This window comes from Botryllus schlosseri, chromosome 14 (assembly GCF_051294905.1).
Source record: "Botryllus schlosseri isolate E-star chromosome 14, Bs_hap1, whole genome shotgun sequence".
In the NCBI taxonomy this organism is placed as follows: Eukaryota; Metazoa; Chordata; class Ascidiacea; order Stolidobranchia; family Styelidae; genus Botryllus; species Botryllus schlosseri.
This window is the reverse complement of record NC_137249.1, coordinates 10,436,203-10,462,788: the sequence shown is the minus strand read 5'-3', so window position 1 is coordinate 10,462,788 and position 26,586 is coordinate 10,436,203. Positions and strand designations below refer to the sequence as shown.

The 26,586-nt window shown below is 40.3% G+C and overlaps 1 pseudogene; it reads left to right on the top strand.

Moving 5' to 3' along the window:
- The first annotated feature begins 4,185 nt into the window (after positions 1–4,185).
- LOC145456015 (zinc finger MYM-type protein 1-like) lies at positions 4,186–9,029 on the top strand (annotated as a pseudogene).
- Positions 9,030–26,586: the final 17,557 nt, after the last annotated feature.

The following is a 26,586-nucleotide window of genomic DNA, read 5'->3' as shown; positions in this document are numbered from 1 at the left end:
GCCCAAAATTATTTCGTGAATGAGCATAAATTATAGAGTATTTTTTGAAAATGTATGCAACTTTTGAAAAATTTTTCGCGCTCGGCGCGATTTCAAGGTGCCAAATATCTTGATTATTTGGTACTATTCCCCCAAGAAAAGAACGCGTCAGATTTTTAGAAATAGACATATCGGCGTTGGCCAATACCACGACATGACGCACCAAGACATATAACGATTTAGGACATATTACATGCGACTCCAAGAAGTGTGCCAGAACGATCGGCCGCGCGAAAACCTTGGCCGAAAAGGACTGCCCTTACGCTGACCGAAAACTTCGTTATATATACAAAATACATATAGGTTTAATTGTCCATTGCCTAGGCCCCTAAATGACAGGCGCCGAATGTTCCTGTCTTGGCAATCTGAACCTCTGAAGACGAATTCCATCCCGCAGAGAAAAATTATACGCCAGTGAAGAAATACCAATTTGAAATCGTGTGCTTCTTTTAGTTTAGTACGTTTGGGCGATTCTATCTTTTTTGATGTAGCAGACAGGAGGTCACGAAATAACAACATGTAACGAAGTCATACCAACGGGTCCGCCCGCCCGAAGATGTTTAATTATTATTTACGGGTCCTACAGTTTCCAAGACACCTTACTCAGCTCTAACGGTAAATCTGATAAAGTGAGCAGAGAGGACAAGAAATTGATAGCAATATATATGCAATTTCCGATGTTATTGGCCGATTTTATCATCAATTATCGAAAAGTTTTGCGCTTCGCGCTTGCTCACTATACAGTACGGCTGACTTCATGGCCAAAGCGATCAACATGATGGGGGGTCGGTTTATCACCCTATGGGAGTCCAAGCCCCAAGTTTCGATGAAGTGTTGTTTCGTTCCTGCCAACGGCTATATACGCCCGAAGATGTTGAATTATTATTGAGGGGTTGTACCTTTTCAAATACATCTCACTCAGCTCTATCGGTAAATCTGGTTACGTCAGCAGATAGGGGATAAAAATTGATAGCAATACATATGCAATTCGCGATGATACCGACCGATTCAATCATGGATTCTTAAATGTTTTCGCGCTTCGCGCGTCTAGGCGAGAATAGGTGACCCGTGAAACGGACACTCAATATTAACGACAAGTAGCGGCAAAGAGCGGGTAACCAAAGGCTGGTCTGGGGGGCTTTGCCCCCCAGAAGTCCGGTTATCACCCTATGGGGGGCCCAAGACCAACGTTTTGGGGGGGGCTGACGAAGTGCTGATACGGCCCTGAGTACCACATAGAACAAATTCTGCAACATGGGATAACATTTCGGCGATGATCAGTAGATTTTAGAGTGTTGCAGTGACTTTGAGCTCGAGCGCCCTGTCTAATAAAAAGTTCCGATGAACATCATATCGATTGCAGTGCAGCAAAAAATGCTCGACTGTTTCAGGTACTGTGCAATAGTCGCATAGGTCGGTGTCGCAAGATCTTTCATGGTTAAAATAAGAACGAGTGAAATATGACAGTTAAAAAGAGCCCAAAGTTAATGGTATCATGAGCAATGGTTCTTGACCTTTTTGTCTTCGCGGACCCCTTTGTACCGTCGCGGACTCCAGCGGACCCATACAACCAAGTTTTAGTTCTAATTTAGCTCAATTAGCATGCAAAGTCACCCGTCATGTGCAAATATTTACTGTAGGCTAATGATAACAGCAACCAAATGACTTTTCTTGAAAATAACAGCAAACTATTAATATAGAAATTGGGAAGACTTTTATTGTTTGACAGCGAATTCTGTAGCGGCATTTCTTGAAATACGCGACAGTGTCGGTAAAATCCGAGTGCCGAAAATCCATTTCCACAAAATAGGTAGTGGCAAATGTAATAATGACGCGTGCTTCCAAGGACACCTTTGGGTATGATCGCAACATATGTGGCACCAAAATTGTCAGTTCTACCTAACAGCACATGTTGAAGTTAAATATAATTTTTCAAGAAGTTTTTTTTTCCAAAACCCGACCAAAACATCTTTAAACAGCAATATGTCTGGATCCGAATGCTATCGACAATTAAAATGAGTTTGTGCTAAAAGCGAGCACACATTACCAGCCTTTCCTTGATTTGTAAAGGTAGAACTGGGTCCACAGAATGTATTTAGTCCAGTGGCGGCTCGTGACAATATCGGGTGGTGGGGCAAGGGCTGCAAGCTACTTTTTATTAAGATGACGTCACAATGGCGTTTTCCAACGTAAACAAGCAACTTAATGATGGTACGGTAACACGAATTTGCAACAGTGATTTTAACGTATGTGCCACGAGAGGTCCGCCGGGAGCTGTGACTTGAAGTGTGGTAACTGCGTAAACGGCGTACGGAACAAAGATTCAACACGGTTCATGTTCGCACTAGACCTGGAAATGACTATAACTCGAGAGATAACGTAAGCCTAACTGGAAAGGTCAACGAGTTCGGACAGATACGCAATTGTTATCTCATAGATTGGGCCTGTCATATTGAATCCAAAACATCATTCTGAAGAACTAAGAATAGCAGCCTCGGAAATTCGGTCTCGGTACAGCATAGGAGATTTTGGCCTTGAAACTGGAGACTGTAACACGACACATATGGCTTTATTACTGTCTAAAACTGTCTATAGGTCTGCTGCGAAATCGCCTTTGGAAAATATATTACCGAATAAATACGTGGATGAAAGCTTTAAACTTAGTACACTGTTACATGACATCACCGAGCAGTGGTCTCATGGCCCTTTTCGATATGGTACACTGTCAAAATTAATGCGAACAGACCAACACCGAATTTTGCGCAAAATTTACTGATGAATAGGCTGATCAAGTGATCAGCTGTTAGCCGCCATCGAAAACGAAATAGCTATCGCGCTTGACAGCAGGGGGTTGTGAGCAAATGGCTTGAAGGCCACAATTTCACGGTGAAATTGACATTGGAGAATATACTATCAAAGTAAATATTTGATTGCAAACTGAGAATGATATCATCATCTCAGTTAACGTTACCGCAGATACACCGGCTTTTGCGTGAAATCCGCAATGCGTTGTATGCTAAAGTGTCAGATCGGAGCACATCTCTACCATACTCGACCTTGATAACGAAATTACTGCCCTAATCACTGAGTGTCAACCTTGAGACTTGGCACAGCGTTCGATACTAAAACCAAGACATACCGTGCAAAAGCTTATGACGGATCTAGGTAAAGAGCATCGTTAAAATCAATAGATACCAGTGACGTGCGGTCCAATGAGGCAGGGGAGGCAGTGCCTCACCTGTCGTTAGAGTGAGTGAGTAAAATTATGAAAACCCTCGATGATTATTGATATTTTCCGTCGATGTTCATAAATAACTAAATCTGAACATTTTTTCACCCAACATAATCAATTTGCCTCATTATTATTCAAAAATACAGCGCCAAAGGAGAGGTGAGGCACGGGTGAGGCACGGGTGAGGCACGGGCGGGTCGTGCCTCACTTGGAACAATGCAATTCATCATAAATAGCTCGGAATTCATAATAATTGGTATCAATCAAATGCTATCGCCGCACTGATTCCGAAAATCCAAATATTACCAGTGTCAGAGCACCACAACCCCCCAAAAATCGTCAAAGAAGGTGACAGTCGGCTTTATTACAGACAATGCCAACGCAGAGAAACAATGGCCAGAGGAGGCACAAACGACTCTAGCGCATGCACTATTTGCTAACAATCGGACAATTGCAGCAAAGTGAAACGCTCTATCGATTTCGGAATCCAACAGTCTTGTAGGAATTGCATAGTAGCGACGACAAATATATATGTTATGTATTTTCCATCCATAGATACGTTAAATTGTGGTATGTGATAGCTACTAGCATAGCCTATTGTCGTTTTTTGTGGCCTTTATGCTGTGTTCAAATTCAATAGCTGTATAACCTTAAATTGTGATATGTGATTGATGTACTTACATAGCCTGCGTTGTCGTTGTTTGTGGTCGTTTATAGTGTTTTCGACTGCAATAGTTATTTACACCAGGTCGATTCTAATGACATCTCTATCCCCAATCATGAATATCACCCTGATTTGTCACAGGCTGGCTGATGTCTAATCATTTAGGTGTGATAATAGTGAGTGACATATTTAGTTTTGCTGATCAAATACAGAACCGCAGTGATTAAACAGCGCGCTTGGGGCTCCCAAAATGGAAGAGGATTATATATCCAAGCTTCGGGAGTTCTCAAAACTGGAGATTTGCGCAAAAATAGAAGTGATCAGCAACGGAAGACCAACGCCGCAACTAAAAGGTTTGCTTCAAAATATGGGAAAGAAGAAAATGCGCACTTTTCAATCGGACTGGTATACCCGAAAAGAATGGCTGTGTGGCTGCGCTTTAAAAAATCGTCTTTACTGCTTTCCCTGCCTTTTGTTTTCAACTTCTAACAATGTCTGGACTACCACGGGATATTGTGACTTGAAAAATTTGCCACGAAGCCTCAGCAGACATGAGAGATCGATAACTCATATTCAAAGCACGATTTCTGCAAAATATTTCGGAAATTCCAGGATTGATACGGCTTTGAACGAACAGCGGAGACTCGATATTAGCATCCACAATGCAAAAGTAACGGAAAACCGAGATATTTTTAAAGACCTGATTAATGCAACCTGCTTCTTAGGTAAACAGGACCTAGCATTTTGAGGCAACAATGAGAAGGCAAGCTCTACTAATCGCGGCAATTATGTAGAGCTGTTACATGCTTTTGCCGAGAAAGATGAAAGGTTGGCAAGACATTTGGAGACATCCAGTGTGTTTTCTGGCTTGTCAAATCGAACGCAGAACGATTTAATTGAGGCAGTCGGTGATGTAATTCGTAATGATATAAAAAGTGAGATTAATGCTGCCAAATTTGTCGCTGTAGAGGTAGACGAGACAACGGATGTCACAAATAAAGCACAGATCTCTGTTATTTTCCGCTATGTAGAAAAAAGGGGATTAGACTGTGAAGTCAAGGAGGCCTTTTTGGGATTTGATGACGTAAGTGATTACAGACGAGCCTCTGCGGTAGCTTCGTATGTCTTGGGTGTATTGGAAAAGCTAGTAGCTCAGACATATGACGGGGCTGCTGTGATGGCATCAGAGCTTAATGGAGTGCAAGCTAAAATTAAAGAAAAAGTACCAGAGGCCATGTTCACACATTGCTATGCACACAAGCTTAACCTTGTGCTCCAGCATTCAGCAAAATTTATGCCTGAGAGCAGAGCGTTTTTTAAAACACTTGAGGGACTAGGGTCATTTTTTAGCAAATCCTCGAAGCGCCCCCGTTTATTGGATGAAGTTGTGAAACGGCGCTTACCAAGAGCAGCGTCCACAAGATGGAGTTCAAATTCCCGCCTGCTACATACAACAAGCATTAGGGTTGTTCAGAATTGATCGACTTTCAAAATGTCGTGGTTTTCAGTCCGATTCCCATGCCTTATACCATAAAAACATATTCTAGGTACTTTTTTTCGTAATTCATCCCTTGCATCCGTGTGCACATTGAGCTGGAAGAATATCGGCTAAAAATAGGGGATTCCCCTAAAATTTGAGTGTCGCTATTCGGACTAGGCTAGTAAAACGTCATATATAAGCTGGTTTTATGTAGCTATTGCGGTTGGAGTGCTACATAACCTCACAATAGAAAGTATTGTCAGTTCAGGACACCATTTTCATGTCCCACACTGCCTTAGAACTCCTCAAAACTGCCTAAGACTGATAGTCATTTTGTTGGATCACCTATCCTACACTCCTCAACCCTACCCGAGATTGTTCATCAATTGCCGGGATCACCACGTGCAAGAATACAACTGTAAATGTATCATTCACTCACAGCCACATTATAAACGCTCTGCTGCGCCGTTAACTATTTCAACGCTACTCACAAATTCTTGAGCAGTCACGAAATGCGAATCAGTATGCCATTCCGAAACTGGAAGACTAAATCAATCATGTTCGACATGTATAGCATTGAATAGAAACCATGATTCCGGTTCAGTTAAAGCAACCATACCCATTGACTCAGAGACAGAGTCAGAGATTAGACTCAGAGGTATAGCCTACCTCTGCGAAATTGTTGAAGGATTGTCATTTGCAGCAATTTAGCAGCCATCGCTTTCTTCACTTTGTCAGGAATCTTTGGTTTAGCCGAGAACATTGTTGATACCACCGTTTCCTCGGTAAGATGCCAATGATGTACTCGCCTCTTTTTATATGCCACATCAGCAACTGTGAAATCGCACAATGAAAAGTCTGTCATGCCACGAAGGAATTTGAGATCAATATACTGTGCGTCACATGCATTACCAGTTTTCAACCAAGCTGGGACATAAAACAGGGCAACTTTCTAATGAACTCTTCAGAATCGCCCATTTGCTCTCTCCACATGAACATTTTTGACAGAACAGCACTTGACTCATCCATCCAGTGCTATTAGTAGCACCAGGCTTGCGAAAACGATTATCAATATATTGGGCAGCTACAATCGCCAAGGTGCCTGTTGCACATTCTCTGTAGTCATTTCTTATCAAGACTTCTTTCTGCTTTCCATTATATGGCTTCATCATTGGAATTACTTCTTGCTTAGCTTCATCAGCTTTGATCGCCAACCAGCTGCATTCATCAAATTGAAGTGTTTTAGAGCTTCTTAATTGATCAATATCTTTCCACTTCTTGGAAGGTATTAAAATCTGTGTTTTCAGGGCCTGTGGTCGCAGATCCAAACACACTTCACTTCCAGACCTCCCCGGATGACTAGTTCATAAATATGATGACGACAAGCAGAAGTAGAAAGTATAAAACTTTCCTGTTTATCAATTCTTCAAGTAACAGAACCGCACCTTTATTTTTTCCATCGTTTGAGGGTGTTGTCTCAAACACAAGAGCTCTGACATTATTTGTTAAACTACAAAGTTCCAGCAGTTCAAATGACAGATCAGCCTGTGCTTTTCCTGTAGCACTCTCCTGAGTTCGATTGCCAAGAAGTTTGCCTTTCTCAAATGCGTTGGAATACGCAGACTATGCCAGCACTACCAAGGCCTCAAATTTCCCTCCGAAACGACTCCTAGTGAGCTTTGCATCCCAGTGCAATGTAAGGTGCCAAGTTGATCTGTTTCTTTGCCTTTTTGTTTCGTTTCCTTTAAAAAATGTGATGTTTATAATGTGGCCGTGAGTGAATGATACATTTACAGTTGTATTCTTGCTCGTGGTGATCCCGGCAATTGATGAACAATCTAGGGTAGGGTTGAGGAGTGTAGGATAGGTGATCCAACAAAATGACTATCTGTCTTCGGCAGTTTTGAAGAGTTCTAAGGCAGTGTGGGACATGAAAATGGTGTCCTGAACTGACAATACTTTCTATAGTGAGGTTATGTAGCACTCCAACCGCAATAGCTACATAAAACCAGCTTATATATGACGTTTTACTAGCCTAGTCCGAATAGCGACACTCAAATTTTAGGGGAATCCCCTATTTTTAGCCGATATTCTTCCAGCTCAATGTGCACACGAATGCAAGGGATGAATTACGAAAAAAAGTACCTAGAATATGTTTTTATGGTATAAGGCATGGGAATCGGACTGAAAACCACAACATTTTGAAAGTCGATCAATTCTGAACAGCCCTAACAAGCATGTACCAATCTGATCTGCGTGCCGTATTTCGCATCATTATTGAAAATCCTGACAATTGGGATAATGAAACTCAAATGATGGCCGCTGGATATTATCGTTGGCTGACAAAAGCATCAACATGCTTTTTAATTATGGCATATGAAGACGTATTTTGTGAAACCGATGCGCTTTTTAGAGTGTTGCAAAACAAGGTCATGGACATTGGCTATTGTTGTGCGCGAATCCAGGACACCATCGAAGCTGTTGAACGCATGAGAAGAGAGTTTAACATGATGTACCAGCGATTTGAACAGAAATGCAGTAGACTTGAACTAACCGATAGCGGAAGAAATCAGTCGGTCAGAGATGAGAGAAAACGAATGTTCTACAGCATTCTGGATAACATCCTTGTTCAAATGAAAGCTAGGTTCGATCATTTTGGGGAGCTAGCTTTCCTCGGTTTGGTCGACTGTACAAAATTTAATGAGATGTCACGACATTTTGATGACACCAAACTACAGAGCCTGTCAAAATATGCAAAGTTTTTTGACTTTGTTAGACTAAAGACTGACCTCATCGGACTGTACAGCTCGCAAACAGTGAGGAATGAGTGCAAATCTCCAGGAGAGCTTCTGAGATTTTTAACCCAGAAAGATCTGCTTCAGACGGTTCCAGAGGCCACAAAGTTGCTCCAACTGGTGCTAACTGTGCCAGCTACTACAGCGTCAGTGGAAAGGTCTTTCTCTGCGTTAAAAAGACTCAAGACATACAGTCGAAATAGGACCGATTCAGGGCGACTTTCCTATTTGGCCCTCATCTCAATTGAGGCGGAGAGACTTTTGAAACTGAAGGAGAACAACGAGGACTTTTACAACAAAGTCACAGAAATTTTTGTGGCAAAGGATAGGCGCATGGACTTTATTTACAAATAATGTCCACAAACAGTGTCCGTTCCAATCCTTTAGACAATGTAATACCGAAATTAGGTTCTTGAATAATATTTCTTGTGTTTCTTTTCATACTTTTCGTTGAGTAATCTGTAATAAATCGATTAAAACTGAATATTTCACGTGCGTGCGTGTTTGTGTGTGTGTGTGTGGGGGGGGGTCCGTGCCTCCCCAACCACGAACCTCACCGCACGTCACTGATAGATACCAATACCGGCTTTGCGTATATTCTGTTAGCGATAAATGACGAGTCAGCTCTCACTCGAATTAGGAAACGAAATTACCACTAACACAGTTCAGTGACAAACTTGAAACTTGGTACAGCGTTCGATACTAACATTAAGACTTACCGTGCCAAATTTCATAACCGATCTCAGTATTGAACATCGTCAAAATCAATGGATACCAATACCGGCTTTTGAGTAAAATCTGTTTGCGATACGTGACGGATCAGCACACACTGAACTTCGGAAACGAAATTACTACCCTAAACTTTAAGTAGAAAGCCTGAAACTTGGGGCAGTGTTAAATACCACCATCACGACATGACATACCAAATTTCAAGAGTTTTCATGGTGTGAAACACCATCAAAATCGACCTATACCAGCAAAGGTCGACTAAACGCATATTACGGTACTCGAGTTCAGATATAGATACGATTGTTACATCACACCTTAGGGGCGACCAGGCTATTTGCCCCGGTTGCTCGGCCATTTTACGAATAGGAGAGAGTAAATCACCGTTTCTTTATTGTGCGCGGCTTTGAGAGAATAGACAGTGAAAGCTTGTTATGAGCGCTACCGGGGCATGCCCCGGCTATAGGCATTCGCAAAGCGGAAACACGGAAGAGAATTCGATTTTCGCAGAGACCTCGCTATATATGGGCATTTACAAGCGAAAGGACAAGAAGAATACGATTTTCGCTGTGATTTCGGTATAAATGGATTGGTGTGCGTCTATAAATGGTAAAGAATTGTTATTGAACAGAATATTAGGTGGGGCAATGCCCCAGTTGCCCTATAGGACGAGCCGCCACTGATTTGGTCCCTACCAATTTTCGCGCAATATCCTTCAGCTGATAGAGATATGTAGGCTACGTCTAAGTAGTCTACATTGGATATGTCAGATTATTATGATATCGATTACCTTAGCCCGCTTGTTGCGTAGGGCTCCAGAGATGCGTGGCGCTGTTGATACTTTCTATAGGCGCTTCGCTAAATGCGAGCACACATTACCAGCCTTTCCTTGATTTGTAAAGGTAGAACTGGGTCCACAGAATGTATTTGGGACCTACGAATTTTCCTGCAATATCCTTCAACTTATAGAGATCCTTTCGTCTAAGTATAGCTAGGTTAGTTATCTATAATTGCACATAGCTATTGCCGCGACGTCAGCTGATCCCACTCTCGCCGCTCGGCCGCATCCTTGCTCTTGAGTTTCTCTCTCGTTTTTCCAGACAGCATTGTTGCGTCACACTGCCAATCTACTCAACAATGAATAATTTGGGGCTGATTGTGGGGGTTCCAGGGCCATGAGTGGAACAAAATTTATATTTTCGTAATCAGTGCAGAGTTAGCTTTCGATTGACACCCGATTCATCAAATTTATTGCTCGGCAAGCCGGTCAAAAATAACCGTCAAATTGCCTGTAGCCAAATGGAAATTATGACGTGATACAATTTCATTGAACCGTGAGATTTGCTTGTGTCGACACCATATAGGACACTATGATCTAATAATTGTATACAATGGCAGCAGAGGCCAGCATAGCGGTAAAAATAAAAAAAAACTTCACCCGCAAGGGCGCAGTCAAGGGCTTCCGCGAATGGATCCACAAAATTCCTTGTCGACATTTAAAGAGAATGCATTATAAGTCAATTATTTTATGTTGTGCTTGTCAGGTCTCAATAGCAATTTATTGTAATTGAAATTGTAATTGAGCAAAATTTTTGTCAATTACAATTACAATTAAAATTACACAAAATAAAAATGCTACAATTACAATTGTTATGGAGATTGGCATTGCGACGCAACAATGCTGTCTGGCGAAACGAGAGAGTACCTCAGGACGTAACAATGCTGTCTGGCGAAACGAGAGAGAAAAAGAGCCAGACACCATTGTTGCGTCCCAATGCCAATCTCCATAACAAAGAAAAATTCGAGGCTGATTGTGGGAGTTCCAGGGCCACGAGCGGAATAAAATTTATATTTTCGTAATCAGTGGAGAGTCAGCTTTCGATTGATACCCGTTTTACCAAATTTAATGCTCGGTAAGCCGGTCAAAAATGATCGTCAAATTGCCTGTAGCCAATTGGAAATTGTGACGTGATACAATTTCACTGAGGCGTGAGATTTGCTTGTGTCGACACCATATAGGACACTATGATGCGAGAGATGGCTATACCCACAAGTACGACTCACCAACACGAGTTTTCGAGGCACCGTGTGAGCGATCCCTATACCGAAAAGGGTTACCGTGTGAGAGGGCCCATAAGACACAATGGCACCGTGTGAGCGGAAGGGGGGGGGTCAAAAGGGTCACCGTGCCAACACGAGTTTCGAGGCACCGTGCGAGAGGGCCCATAAGAACCCCAGGCACATCACGACCGATCTATGCTACTACTCACGGCACCCTCTGACCAGAGGACCTTCCTTGCCGCGGGTGTCATTGTCCCAGTCCTCAGCTGGGCACCGAGCTCGAAGGCGTTCGGCCAGGCGATGGAGCTCCTCCTGCTGCTCCACGATCAGATGGCCAAGTTCCTGAATCTATGTGACGGTGGTGCTCAGCTCTGTGGCCATGCGCTCGAGGACGATTAGTTGGATCCACCACTGCAGAGAAGGTGCACAGGCCGGACTTTTATCGTTTATAATCTCGAGGAGTTTGGTACGGTGTCTAGTCAACCAAGTGGCCATCTTCTTAATTGACAACCAACATGTGTCCACAAACTTGGAGCACATACTTTTCTTTTCCTGGATCAAGTCCTGTTGCCATCGGAGGTGGCCATTCAGTCCCATCATCGTGTGGACGAAGTTATTGTTGTAGAGGTGGCGGTATTCGAGCTGCGTCACAAGGTCCCGCCCGCACCACTTTCGCACGATTTCATATCATGCCGCCTCTTCAATCCTTGTCGTGTCGCCTCTGATCCTTCCAGTGGGTGGAAGTACTTTTAGCGTTTCGTAGACCCTCTCCCTCACACACATGCTGCTTTTGTGTGTGTTTGTGAGTTTCCTGGTTGTTTCAACAGTATTTACACTGCTCTGACACGTGCATTTCACTAAAAAACTTGAAAAAACATCATCCAAAAAAGCTAATTTTTGGATATATTCAAATCTTATTTTTGGAGGATCTCCAAAAATAAAACCCAATATTCAAAAATAAACAGGCCTGGCCATGAAACATCCGACTCCGAGAAGTGTGCCAGAACGATCAGGACCGAGCAGACGTTGGCCGTAAAGGAAAACTCTTGTGGTGGCCGAAAACTTCGATAATACATATATGGTTAATTGTCCATAGACGCCTAAATGTAGGCTTACCATATTTTGGAAATCTAAAAAGAGGACACTTTTTCAGAAATCTGAGACTTGCAAAACCTGAGAAGAATTCTCAAAAACCGGTGAATTTTTCTCACTTTGTGATCGGTTGACTAAAAAAAAGGTCATCTTTCCGCTCAGATCTCAAAATATCGTTTTTCTCTCCGCATTGCTGGGTGGATGACAAAAAAAAATCCGCTCAGAGCTAAAATCACCGTGTTGCACTCCGGAATACCCGCCGGAGCGTCACTTCTGTGCTCATTTACGGCATATCACTCGAAATTTGCTCTAAATCTGACCTAAATTTTCAAAAAAGAGGACAAAATCTCAAAATAGAGGACAAGAGGGCGTCCTCCGAGGACACTTTCAAAAAAGTCAAAAAAGAGGACAAATCCTCTTAAAAGAGGGCGTATGGTAACCCTACCTAAATGGCTGACTCCGAATGTACCTGTCCCAGCGATCTGAACCCCACAGGACAAATGCCATCCCGCAGGAGTAGTATAGTAGATCGCTCGCGAATTGCCATTAGTTCTTATGGGTGCGGCGGTGATTCGCCTGGAAACTGGAGGTGGCACATCGTACTTTTGGACCCCCCCGCTCGGTCGCACATCGTAATGTGTTCTTATGGGCGCGCTCGCACGTCGTACTTTCAGGTATAGGCTGCGTTGGCATGTCGTATTGGAAACTCGTGTTGGCACATCGTACTTTTAGGTATAGGCTGCGTTGGCATGTCGTATTGAAAACTCGTGTTGGCATATCGTACTTTTAGGTATAGACATCTCCCGCACGTCGTACTTTCGCATGTCATACTTTTGCGTATAGGCTGTGGTGGTGATTCGCCATGTGTTCTTATGGGTGCGTCGGCATATCGTACTTTCGGGTATAGGTATCTCTCGACCGGTATTGAATGTGTATCAAGTAAATAGTCACGTGATTGGTACTTGGTTAATGTATATATCCCAAATTATTATGTATGACCGATTCCAGGTAATCCCAACGTTTACGGTGAGTGCGACAATGATATATCGTTATTCTTATGGATGCGGTGATGATTCGTACTTTCGGTATAGACCACGGCGGTATGTTAACGTTCCAGTTATAGTGGTGTTTCGACCCCTCCCGGTGGCACGATAGCGTTACGGAGATAGGGATCGGTCGCATGCTAACGTTGCTGGTATAGACATCTCTCGCGTGGTGTTGAATATGTACGAGTCACCAACAATAACCGCACACACGGAAACGTGGCTTGTTGTGCAAGAGGATTACGCAGCACGTGCGACCTATATTTCGAATGACCCGCGCGCTGAATTGTTGCCCGTGCAGCTGTTTTGTGCTACTATCGTATCGATTATTACACTAATCCAGTCACTGCGAAATAGTTTGCTAAATCCAGGAATCAGTCGCATGGTGTTACTTTAGTAATTAGTTTACCACAGAGCCGTCGCAGACGGTGATTCGTAAACCAACAATTTGACACTTTCTGGTGGTCGCTATATGTTTTGACACTTCGGAACGTGGTTGACTTTAGTTGTATGATAAGAATCATGCGAATATTCAAGCAACGTGTCAATTTGTCAACTTGAAATGAAACTTACTACACAGCTCAAGTTGATTCGTATCTGAATGTGTTAATTCGGCACAACTCTAATTCTTTTGAGAAATCTTTTTAACGTGATCTTTTGATTCGACAATAACCTGAATATTACTGACGCTAACATTCGGCCGCATCGGATTATTCGCACATTCCGCGCTGCTGTTTCACACCTATAGAATCAATACAATCTAGCTTAATGAGAATCGGGAATCGCAAGTATGCACATACAATCGTTGTATTTATTACTGGGAAATCAAACGCTTAACAAAAACACGCAACTAATCATTTGCCAACTCTAAGATTATAAAAAAATTCCAGTATTGTTGATTGAAAATCCTTGAGTCCTTATTATTAAGAATGTTATAGTGCGGTGTCGGAATCCATTCGCGGGATGTTCTAAAGGTAAATTCAGATAATCCAGAATGAAATATTTGGACCTTGGTATAGTGTGAATTGAAATATGTTTGACAAACATGACTACCAACTTTGATCCAGTCACATTTCAAGATTATACTTTGAAACAATCCTTGAAACATTACAACTCTATTCGCGATCTGGCTTTCCGTTTACCAAAGATACATTTTAACATCTTACCATACTCAAAAGAATTATTCACAACATTAACCGGTGTGACAAATCTAGTTTTCACTTACTTGATCATATCACTACAACTCGCAAACTTGAATTAATTCATCTGGTTGTATTCATAGGACCGATACTTTTTATCCAACTGTAAAGGTCGTTATACTATTCTGTAAGACAGAGTATTTACTAATCGATGCATATGCGACTTGACCATAAACCTATTATATTTTGAGTATACGAGATTTGAATGTCTGAACAATTACTGAGAAATAATTTATCACAATTGAATCCATATATGACAGCGTAAAAGATATTGGAATGTCAGCAACTCTTTACTGTAATAGTTACAACCACATTAACTAATCTACCCAGGCAACACGTCATGATCATTCCTGAAATCAACACGTACGCGGCAACCGACTTGAGTTAACCACAAAACGGCATCGAGTTTTAAATCCGCTTGCAGCTGACGGATTATTCGAATACATCGATGGAGAATATTATTGAACTCGTCGGTATTGTTACTTCAACAAATTTTCGCTCACACCGACTGCGAAAGTTAATATCGAATGGTAAGACTTGATCACATATTTGTTGATCACAGACATGACAAAAATACATTACCGAGATTTTATAAACTAGTCATATTACTCTACACATCTATCAATATCAAAATGCGAGTCATCCAATTTTTCTACTAAAGTAACATTTCACTTTCGGAATCGGATTCGGTATAGTCATACAAATTGTATTAAATCCAACATCAAAACAAAAGGACTTTTTAGTTCATTGAAATCAAATCATTCGTCTTCGACTTGTGCTTTTTTAGATTGCACGCGACAATTCATTTCGAATGAGTTATAACCAAAGTCAAGATATCTTTGTGTCCACAGATATGGAAGACGAATATAGCTAACACAATCACGAATCGACGTTTCAGAGTATTTCACGGATGTAATAAACTTGTTAGTGTCACCTATCTAAAAGTACGCACGCGTTCGATTTCCATACCGACTGTTGCGATGTTTAGGATTCACTTACAATAACCATGGGTGAGGAATTAACATCAATGTCGTTACTGTCGGAATTCGCAACAGAGAATTGAAACATTACACAGTGTGAAAATATCTCTTTGATATCAAAGCACTATGCCAAGTACACGATTAATGCTCAACTCCGCTCACACTTTCTATAGAACATGCTAAATGTAAAATATCGCGAGGTTGCACTCTAAGACTTTGATCTTTACAAAAGCAAATTGGAATATGTTTGCTAGATGCATTCAATTCAGCTAGAAATGTCTAGTGCACAACAATCATAATATCAAGGAAGTACTTGCTACACTATAATTCACTAAACGTGTTTTGCATTGTTGTTCATTTGTAGTATTGATTGAAATTTGTTTTTGAACCCTCAAATAATAATTCCCGGCATGAAACTAAGCCGCTGAAAGTCGTTACCACCACAAAGAAACAATTTGCACGATGTTTGCCAAATGTGTCCTATAGTTAGGCGTACTGGAATTATTTGTAAAACACACACACGATCAGAGAAATTGAAAATTTTTCCGTTGTCAATCGCTAAAGTAAATACCATCACAATACTTAGTCGCTAAAATACCTTACTTGTATGTGATTGAATCCCTAACAATTAACCCACTAAACCGATCTCCAAAGAAATTTTACTCACTCGACGGATATGAAACAGCCTCGCTTAATCGGTTTAGATCGTTTTTCTAAATGCAAATCATATCCATCCAACAGAAAATAATTTTCACTTGCTTGGTAATGAAACCGAGGTGTGGGTCTTCATTCATTTTTTTTGTGTCAAATACTTTGCAATAAACACACTGGAGTGATTGAGCTTTACATCATCAGGCTGTCATCTGTAAATCAAGGTTACATCATTCTTGTAACTGTATCGTTTACCTAACCGAGTTGTATGCACAGTTGGATATTTTTGCCATTTAGTGATTGTTGAACATACCACTTCGAAATACTCCGTTGATCTTAATTCCCTTTGTCGTGATAATCGAAGTACATTTGTTTCGAATTCGTGACAATCGACTATGACATGACGAATTTTTGAAAAGTTTACTTAGAAGGTTTGCTGCATATCGCGAAAAATAATATACCACTCATATTGATACTGATTCTCACCGAACTCGATTGTGATCAATGTATGCTTTATGGGTTCTGGATTCATTTCGGTATGGTTAAACATTCAACCTCGATAGATACGAATTGACACCCACTCAACTAATGTCATACCAAGTAGTTATTTACAACAACCAAGACCCAGGAAATTTGTTTTGTCCGTTTCGATTTTTTTTACTAGAGTTACTCATCACTTCGCTTAATACGATCTAGATTTAAACTCCGTCTATAGTTTTGCTGGATAAGTATTATGTTAGTGTAAAAAATTTTCACTCTCTTGGATTATGGACTCAATGTGTTAGCGGACATTCAATATTTTGTTGTATCAACTAGTTACTTTGTAGGATACGAATGATCATCCCTACAACTCTTACAAAAGTACGAAGTATATTTAGATCACACAAAGTAATCAACTTTAATCGATATCCTCACACTACGAAACTAAATGTTTGGTTATACTCTACAAACTGTTTTTGATGTCACAAGAACTTTTTTTACATGAATGGTCACGCATCTAAATATTCAAATAATCCAACGCACAACTATATAGTACTTACAGAAATATCGTAGTTCTTGTAACAAAGTTGTATAAGTATAATGTTTATCGTGAGTCCTACACGTTCATGATATCTGTCGAGTTTGACTTTTAGAAAATATTATATCGATATCGCGACATCTTTCAAAAACAAAACCACGGCGACTGCTTGAGAGAGGCCTATCGATGATATCACAGTAATACAGTTACTTCCACAAAAGAGTATGTATTCGACTTGCTTTCCACAAATCTAACGCACAAAATAATTTACTTTGCTAACGAAAAGTGCTGAGTCATTATATGATTGTCCTCACAACAATACAACTAAAACACACTATCATACAAAATGGTCGTTATAGTTTGCACACCAACGGTACATCGTACAAGTAACAAGTCTCGAGAATCCAGTTATGGAAAAAACGTGAAAGTGTTTCTCCTGCACCAAGTCGTTATGTTGACGAAAGCGTATATTGTAATATCATGATCGATTTGCATTCGTTGGTCACAAAATGTCACTACTCTAAATAATTATTTTTCACTCAAACACAAAAGCATACTTGTCACCATTCGTTTTCATCAAGCACGAGTTCAAGAAACTTACTTACTACGACATGAATTGTTATTTTTATGTTGTGTAAATAGGTAATAAATAATTTTAGTAACACTATATCAACATCATCGAGTTGTGTGAATAGATTTACATGTGGTCTTGTGGTTTTAATCGAAGCACACAGCTTGGTCTAATGTAGAGCCATCTCTATTGTACAGCAACTCGGTAATCGAAATGCATGCATTAACATTTAAACAACGATCTTGGTTCGTCCCGCGAAAAATATCTTTACCGTCGCGACACTCTGATACCCTGCACAAGATGTGTAAATCCTTTTCACACTCATAATAATACACTAACGGGATACCAACGTCAATCGACAACGTCTAACAACATCACTGGCACTGAACATACGATACCTACCCAAGTAAAATTACCATTTTCACTTGGGGTCAGTCGTTATCTGAGTAAAAATACCATTGTCCTTTGGCGATTTATCGTTCATTCAGAGTAACAATACATTTTCACTTGGAGGTCTATCGTTTCCTAGAGTAACAAAACCATTTTCGTTTGGAAATATATTTTTTCGCTTAGTAACAAACCCTTTTCGTTTGGAAATATATTTTTTCCCTTGAGTAACAAACCCTTTTTTGTTTGGAAATATATTTTTCCACTGAGTAACAATACCGTTTTCACTTGTAAATCTATCTTTTCCCTGAGCAACAAACCATTTTCACTTGGTGATCCACCGTTTACCTGAATAATAAACCATTTTCGTTTGGAGATGCGATGTTTGCCTAAGTAAAAATACCATTTTCGTTTTGAAATCTGACAACCACACGCATCAATTTGGTATTTGCTGTATTGGTGAAAGTTTGAAATAGATTATAACGAACAGTGACGAAAATATACACGACAGTCGGTTTCAGAGTATACTCGCGTCGGTAGCAACACATCTATATCATCGGTTAACCACATGAAATAACAATATAATCTTGTATATCGAAATGTATGCTTTGCAAAATGACGAATATTGTGTGACATGATGTGTGTATGTGTCCGGGCTCGTACTTTAGTTTTTGCACAGAGTCTATACGTCTGAATAAAACACCACCTCGACTTTGGTACCTGGTTGGTACATGGATAACGGCGGTCGGAAATCGATGAATTTAGGTTCTCGTCGTGCTAACAGTTCCGGGCTACTTGTGATTTTTCTCACACATGTTTACTATATTGTGTCACTCTTTATTGGTCAATACATATCCCACCGTTCAGTCCGAAATCGAAAACCCGAGAAAGTATTAACCGGATCCGGATATCAACTCTGAATCAAAAAACCAATGAAACATGTTACACCCTGTGTTTCCATGAAAATAACAAGACATTACACATCAAGTAAACTTCACGATTGTTCATAGATACCAAGTATTCGCGTAAACGAGATGTGTGACATTACATACATCATGGATAACATCATGGCCGGCATTACAAGCATCATGGATGACAAATTCACGTTCTCAAGTCTCATACATGAACCGACTCTGTACATTCAATGTGGGGGTAGGTGACTTGAACGGTGGGATATATTGACCAATAAAGAGTAAGAGTCGATTTTGCCATATATTCAACCAAACTTCTGAAAAAAGAGGACAAATACTCTTGAATGAGGACCTATGGTAACCCTAGCTAACACTATACGAATCCAATATATTAGTGATACCGATGCATCACGTACGGATGTTCAATTGTGACGTAACAGTTGATTGACATGTATGGCTCTTTAGGAGTTACAATGGAAAACATTGCGCCGATATGGCTCTTCGGCCGAAAAAAGTTACCGACCACTGTTATAGAGGCTATTGATTTTGTTAACATCGCCAAGAATGAGTTTTTCTGAAACGCCTTGGGTTAAGTTTGCAGACCAGGGGTGTTTGGGGTAAGGTATTTGACTTGTTCTAGGGTAGAGTGTTATCTTCATGACGCCAATAGCATGAAAATCTTCTCTATAATGACAGGCATTATTGAACTTGAACAGGTTCTGGTTTCTCATCTTGAAAGCGTAACTGCGTTAATTATATCTTCAGTGTAAAAGTAAAGGTCATGTCGCTTTTGAAAGAGGGCTTGAGGTCTTTTGGTTAATGTAACTCAGATCACCATCCCATTTTACCCACAACCAAACACATAACGACTTCTGTTCTACAGTGATAATAATCAATTGTAGTAATTTACTCATTTATGTTATAGGGTGGCGATAAAGAAGATAACAGGAGCAAGGCTGTCATAACAGAGTCTGACAATTCTGACAACGATTTCGAACTTATGCTTAGGCAGCAATATTTGCTGAAGTGATTGCGCAGTTCTGTGCTGATTTAATACACGAACAAAGCCATGCATGATTTGTAAAATCATCAGTCAGTCTTCATTGATAAGGGCAGTGCAGGATGTGGCAGGTCCAGGTACCCAACCAGGGTCAGGGGTCACCTAGGGTCAGGGTTCATCTAGGGTCAAGCAAGATATCATGACAATGTCATACAGGTATCTTTGAAGATGTCCTATATATGTGCAAATGTGTCGACGGATTTATATAAACAATACATATGACTAGATATATTTTGAAGTAGTTGAGTCATATACAAAATATATCTGCAATATATTCTGTGTTTGCTGGGATAGTTGTGCGTTGGATTATTTGAATATTTAGATGCGTGACCATGCATGTAAAAAAAGTTCTTGTGACATCAAAGACAGTTTGTAGAGTATAACCAAACATTTAGTTTCGTAGTGTGAGGATATCGATTAAAGTTGATTACTTTGTGTGATCTAAATATACTTCGTACTTTTGTAAGAGTTGTAGGGATGATCATTCGTATCCTACAAAGTAACTAGTTGATACAACAAAATATTGAATGTCCGCTAACACATTGAGTCCATAATCCAAGAGAGTGAAAATTTTTTACACTAACATAATACTTATCCAGCAAAACTATAGACGGAGTTTAAATCTAGAATTCTAGATCGTATTAAGCGAAGTGATGAGTAACTCTAGTAAAAAAAATCGAAACGGACAAAACAAATTTCCTGGGTCTTGGTTGTTGTAAATAACTACTTGGTATGACATTAGTTGAGTGGGTGTCAATTCGTATCTATCGAGGTTGAATGTTTAACCATACCGAAATGAATCCAGAACCCATAAAGCATACATTGATCACAATCGAGTTCGGTGAGAATCAGTATCAATATGAGTGGTATATTATTTTTCGCGATATGCAGCAAACCTTCTAAGTAAACTTTTCAAAAATTCGTCATGTCATAGTCGATTGTCACGAATTCGAAACAAATGTACTTCGATTATCACGACAAAGGGAATTAAGATCAACGGAGTATTTCGAAGTGGTATGTTCAACAATCACTAAATGGCAAAAATATCCAACTGTGCATACAACTCGGTTAGGTAAACGATACAGTTACAAGAATGATGTAACCTTGATTTACAGATGACAGCCTGATGATGTAAAGCTCAATCACTCCAGTGTGTTTATTGCAAAGTATTTGACACAAAAAAAATGAATGAAGACCCACACCTCGGTTTCATTACCAAGCAAGTGAAAATTATTTTCTGTTGGATGGATATGATTTGCATTTAGAAAAACGATCTAAACCGATTAAGCGAGGCTGTTTCATATCCGTCGAGTGAGTAAAATTTCTTTGGAGATCGGTTTAGTGGGTTATACAAGTAAGGTATTTTAGCGACTAAGTATTGTGATGGTATTTACTTTAGCGATTGACAACGGAAAAATTTTCAATTTCTCTGATCGTGTGTGTGTTTTACAAATAATTCCAGTACGCCTAACTATAGGACACATTTGGCAAACATCGTGCAAATTGTTTCTTTGTGGTGGTAACGACTTTCAGCGGCTTAGTTTCATGCCGGGAATTATTATTTGAGGGTTCAAAAACAAATTTCAATCAATACTACAAATGAACAACAATGCAAAACACGTTTAGTGAATTATAGTGTAGCAAGTACTTCCTTGATATTATGATTGTTGTGCACTAGACATTTCTAGCTGAATTGAATGCATCTAGCAAACATATTCCAATTTGCTTTTGTAAAGATCAAAGTCTTAGAGTGCAACCTCGCGATATTTTACATTTAGCATGTTCTATAGAAAGTGTGAGCGGAGTTGAGCATTAATCGTGTACTTGGCATAGTGCTTTGATATCAAAGAGATATTTTCACACCGTGTAATGTTTCAATTCTCTGTTGCGAATTCCGACAGTAACGACATTGATGTTAATTCCTCACCCATGGTTATTGTAAGTGAATCCTAAACATCGCAACAGTCGGTATGGAAATCGAACGCGTGCGTACTTTTAGATAGGTGACACTAACAAGTTTATTACATCCGTGAAATACTCTGAAACGTCGATTCGTGATTGTGTTAGCTATATTCGTCTTCCATATCTGTGGACACAAAGATATCTTGACTTTGGTTATAACTCATTCGAAATGAATTGTCGCGTGCAATCTAAAAAAGCACAAGTCGAAGACGAATGATTTGATTTCAATGAACTAAAAAGTCCTTTTGTTTTGATGTTGGATTTAATACAATTTGTATGACTATACCGAATCCGATTCCGAAAGTGAAATGTTACTTTAGTAGAAAAATTGGATGACTCGCATTTTGATATTGATAGATGTGTAGAGTAATATGACTAGTTTATAAAATCTCGGTAATGTATTTTTGTCATGTCTGTGATCAACAAATATGTGATCAAGTCTTACCATTCGATATTAACTTTCGCAGTCGGTGTGAGCGAAAATTTGTTGAAGTAACAATACCGACGAGTTCAATAATATTCTCCATCGATGTATTCGAATAATCCGTCAGCTGCAAGCGGATTTAAAACTCGATGCCGTTTTGTGGTTAACTCAAGTCGGTTGCCGCGTACGTGTTGATTTCAGGAATGATCATGACGTGTTGCCTGGGTAGATTAGTTAATGTGGTTGTAACTATTACAGTAAAGAGTTGCTGACATTCCAATATCTTTTACGCTGTCATATATGGATTCAATTGTGATAAATTATTTCTCAGTAATTGTTCAGACATTCAAATCTCGTATACTCAAAATATAATAGGTTTATGGTCAAGTCGCATATGCATCGATTAGTAAATACTCTGTCTTACAGAATAGTATAACGACCTTTACAGTTGGATAAAAAGTATCGGTCCTATGAATACAACCAGATGAATTAATTCAAGTTTGCGAGTTGTAGTGATATGATCAAGTAAGTGAAAACTAGATTTGTCACACCGGTTAATGTTGTGAATAATTCTTTTGAGTATGGTAAGATGTTAAAATGTATCTTTGGTGAACGGAAAGCCAGATCGCGAATAGAGTTGTAATGTTTCAAGGATTGTTTCAAAGTATAATCTTGAAATGTGACTGGATCAAAGTTGGTAGTCATGTTTGTCAAACATATTTCAATTCACACTATACCAAGGTCCAAATATTTCATTCTGGATTATCTGAATTTACCTTTAGTACATCCCGCGAATGGATTCCGACACCGCACTATAACATTCTTAATAATAAGGACTCAAGGATTTTCAATCAACAATACTGGAATTTTTTTATAATCTTAGAGTTGGCAAATGATTAGTTGCGTGTTTTTGTTAAGCGTTTGATTTCCCAGTAATAAATACAACGATTGTATGTGCATACTTGCGATTCCCGATTCTCATTAAGCTAGATTGTATTGATTCTATAGGTGTGAAACAGCAGCGCGGAATGTGCGAATAATCCGATGCGGCCGAATGTTAGCGTCAGTAATATTCAGGTTATTGTCGAATCAAAAGATCACGTTAAAAAGATTTCTCAAAAGAATTAGAGTTGTGCCGAATTAACACATTCAGATACGAATCAACTTGAGCTGTGTAGTAAGTTTCATTTCAAGTTGACAAATTGACACGTTGCTTGAATATTCGCATGATTCTTATCATACAACTAAAGTCAACCACGTTCCGAAGTGTCAAAACATATAGCGACCACCAGAAAGTGTCAAATTGTTGGTTTACGAATCACCGTCTGCGACGGCTCTGTGGTAAACTAATTACTAAAGTAACACCATGCGACTGATTCCTGGATTTAGCAAACTATTTCGCAGTGACTGGATTAGTGTAATAATCGATACGATAGTAGCACAAAACAGCTGCACGGGCAACAATTCAGCGCGCGGGTCATTCGAAATATAGGTCGCACGTGCTGCGTAATCCTCTTGCACAACAAGCCACGTTTCCGTGTGTGCGGTTATTGTTGGTGACTCGTACATATTCAACACCACGCGAGAGATGTCTATACCAGCAACGTTAGCATGCGACCGATCCCTATCTCCGTAACGCTATCGTGCCACCGGGAGGGGTCGAAACACCACTATAACTGGAACGTTAACATACCGCCGTGGTCTATACCGAAAGTACGAATCATCACCGCATCCATAAGAATAACGATATATCATTGTCGCACTCACCGTAAACGTTGGGATTACCTGGAATCGGTCATACATAATAATTTGGGATATATACATTAACCAAGTACCAATCACGTGACTATTTACTTGATACACATTCAATACCGGTCGAGAGATACCTATACCCGAAAGTACGATATGCCGACGCACCCATAAGAACACATGGCGAATCACCACCACAGCCTATACGCAAAAGTATGACATGCGAAAGTACGACGTGCGGGAGATGTCTATACCTAAAAGTACGATATGCCAACACGAGTTTTCAATACGACATGCCAACGCAGCCTATACCTAAAAGTACGATGTGCCAACACGAGTTTCCAATACGACATGCCAACGCAGCCTATACCTGAAAGTACGACGTGCGAGCGCGCCCATAAGAACACATTACGATGTGCGACCGAGCGGGGGGTCCAAAAGTACGATGTGCCACCTCGAGTTTCCAGGCGAATCACCGCCGCACCCATAAGAACCAATGGCGATTCGCGAGCGATCTACTATACTACTCGCAGAGAAAAATTATTTGCCAGTACAGAAATACCAATTTGAAATCGTGTGCGTCTTCTAGTTCAGTAGGTTTTGGCAATTTCCATATCTTTTGACATAGCAGATATAGGAGGTCACGAAATAGCAGCAGGTAACGGAGTAAATATACCAACGGGTCCGCTCGAAGATGTTTAATTATTATTTAGGGGGTCCTACCTTTTCCAACACACCTCATTCAGCTCTACCGGTTAATATGATTGCGTGAGCAGAGAGAGGATAAAAAATCGATAGCAATATATGTTAGGGTTACCATATTTTGGCGGGTCAAATTCCGGACAATCTTTAGTAGGGATGGTGTGAACCTCTGAAAGGTTCAGGTTCGTGTGAACGCGACCCTTTGTGTGAACGTGAACCTCATGACGTCACGTGACGTCATATTGCTAATTCCAACCCTACATATATGATAACTAGCGACGAATCGGGCCACATAGTGCCACAGTATACTGAAGTATAGATTGACGTTTTAAACGTCGCCAAATGTATCAACTGGAGCAATCAAGTGATATAATAATGCCATAAAATCAATATCTTTTGTCGCTTTGCCGACAATTTCGACGAGGACTTCCAACGGAATATAAGCTTACACCTTGACGGTGTAGGCCAGATCCGACAATGTATTCGGCGTCTGAGTATTGCTACGTTGATATTGAGCAGAGTGTAATACGGGTTTTTATACTTGCTACCGATATGACCCCATTAACAAGTTATACAGCACTAGTCAACAGCCAATCGCACGGACTTGGTTTTTAAGATACAGTAAAAATATGAAGTCAAGATTGACACCGTACACTTGCTAGATTTTTTACATCAGACAACGATATCCATCTCGTTTAGTATTGATTTTTTTTATGCTGCCAGCGCCATGCATATATAGGCCCGCAATTGAAATGCAATAAATTTCAACCAAAGATGTTATAATGAAGTGAAAATCGTAATATATGAATAAGGTCCACAGTGCAGATCCTACCAACGTTCGTTTGTGAACGTGAACCTCTAAATTTCAGAGGTTCACACGCAGAACGCGAACGTGAACCTCACGTTCACACTATGCCTACTCTTTAGTGTCCACTAGCGGATTTCAAAATGAGGTATGACACATTGTCTTACTATGACTTCACACTAGCAAAACTTTGCCTATCGACCATAGGTGGTCACGATCCGGAGCAGGAATCGTTATAATGTTAGGTCGATGCATTTATGTGGTTGTGTGTTGTAACCAGGATCGAAACAACATTTTTTTCAGCCCCCTCCCGTTCCAGTAAACACTGCTGATCTTGAGTCCACCATAGGGTAATCGATGCAAATTCCGGGGTCTTACTATATACATCTGGTTTTATATGCATCTGGTCGTTAAATTTTGTGAATGAAATGAGTCTATAATATTACTTCTTCCATGTATTACTACGATTTTGATCCTTTCTCCGCCCACATGATAGGCTAATAGTTAGTGGTGGAGCGGGTGGAGGACGATGATTCGAAAATACAGGGAACGGAATTATACATCGTAAAGTCATGTCATGTCACACGGTTAAAACTAATTATGAGCCTAAATGCAGATCCACGACCGCAGTTTGCACATCCGGTGGTTTCCAACTTTTCATGGCCGCGACTCCTTGTCTAATTTGAAAATGTTTTGTAGCTCGGCTCAGAATTTGATAAACTGATTACTGAAAACGGTCAGCACCTTTGTCCAGACTTGCTCACGGGCTAGTTTTGAAGCTGATTATTTTCAACATCTTCGCGAACCCCAGAATAAAGGCAAACGACCCCCAGGTTTAGAGCGACTAAATCAGTGGTTCTTATACTTTTTAGACCGCGACCCAAATCTGACTTTTCGTGGTATCTCGCGACCCAAGCAACACACACCAAAATGAATGCATTTGGGTGCCGACCAATTATATCAATAACGAAGGGTTTGGCCACCCAGCGACGGTCATTATTGCCACCGAACTTTTTGGCACCGCACTTTGCCCAG